Source organism: Cupressus sempervirens, chromosome 7 (genome assembly GCF_028749045.1).
Source record: "Cupressus sempervirens isolate cs-2001-9-10 chromosome 7, ASM2874904v1, whole genome shotgun sequence".
Taxonomy (NCBI): Eukaryota; Viridiplantae; Streptophyta; class Pinopsida; order Cupressales; family Cupressaceae; genus Cupressus; species Cupressus sempervirens.
The window spans coordinates 39596736-39598059 of record NC_143124.1 but is presented as its reverse complement, the minus strand read 5'-3'; positions in this window follow the sequence as shown (position 1 = coordinate 39598059).

Genomic DNA, 1324 nt, shown 5'->3' with positions numbered 1-1324 from the left:
TACTCTATATATCAGTTTTAAAAAATGATTCAAAACAATAAAAGACAATTAATTTAATATAGATATATTGAAGAACTTTAAGTAGTACATAAATGTAACTTTCATCTTAGTTGATATGCATTTTGGATTCTTTGTAATCACACTATTCTCGATTTGGGAATCTCAAGGACAAGATTAATTAGTATTGATAGATACTCTCTCGATGCAATATTTATCCTTATGTATCCTTTTTGTATTAGACAATGACCAAAGGTTTTCATTTCTGATTCTTTTCTTAAGAAGCTATTTTGAACCAATTATTATTAATATAAATAATATGTTTTGCCAAATAAATAAATAAATAATATTGTCAGATTCTAAACTACCGAATAAGGATAAGTTGCAGAATGTAGAGAAAGGAAAGTAGTGTAATAGGAGGCGCTGATCGCTGATCAAAGAACAAAGAGAGAAGTTCAACTTATGAATAAACCAATTAAAAACTTAAACTATATAAATGTAATTCTCATCTTAATTCCTTCTTTTAATAAAATAATATTTATTTAATCATAACATCTAACATACAACAGACCACACTTTTTCTCATCTTAATTGATTTTTTTTTGGTACGAAATACTATATGTTTAATCATAACCTACATACAATAGATTGCACTTTTTCAAGCCTTTGAGAATTGATAGTTTAGAAAAGGAGAATAAGCGCACACTTTTTTGCACTACAACATGAAGGGGGGTTTAAAGACAATATTAGAGACAATTTTTAAGTGAATTTTCGTAATTTGAGACAAAAAAATAAAAAGTTGTGTATTGTCTTACATATTGTCTTTAAGTGAGTGTCTGAAACTATTGTTGTAAATGATTGTCTTATAAAGACAATAAAGAACAACACTATTATTGTCTCTTAGAGACAATTTAAATTTTGTCTTTATAGAAACTATTGTGTCTTTAATCTCACTTCTTGTATTTCTTAAGATGATTAGAGAGGATGGTACAAACTAATAAATTAAAAAAATCATATTATTTAATATTAACTAAAATATAATTAATTAATTCATGTTAAGGCAGGATGGATTCGAACCACCATCACTTACTTTTAATGCAAGTGCTCATCCATTGAGCTAGCACCTTTTAAAATAAGGAAAATTAGAAGTCTAAGGTTTTGCAAATATGAGCTACAAGAAGGGAGCAAAACAAAATTAGTTCAACGAGTAGGAACATTGGTGGTGAGCTGGACTTACGTGTGGATAGATGGTGCTAGGTTTTGACACATTCAATCTCACACTCTTTGAGGTTGCTAGCGCATCACACAAATGTTTGAACAAATGAAA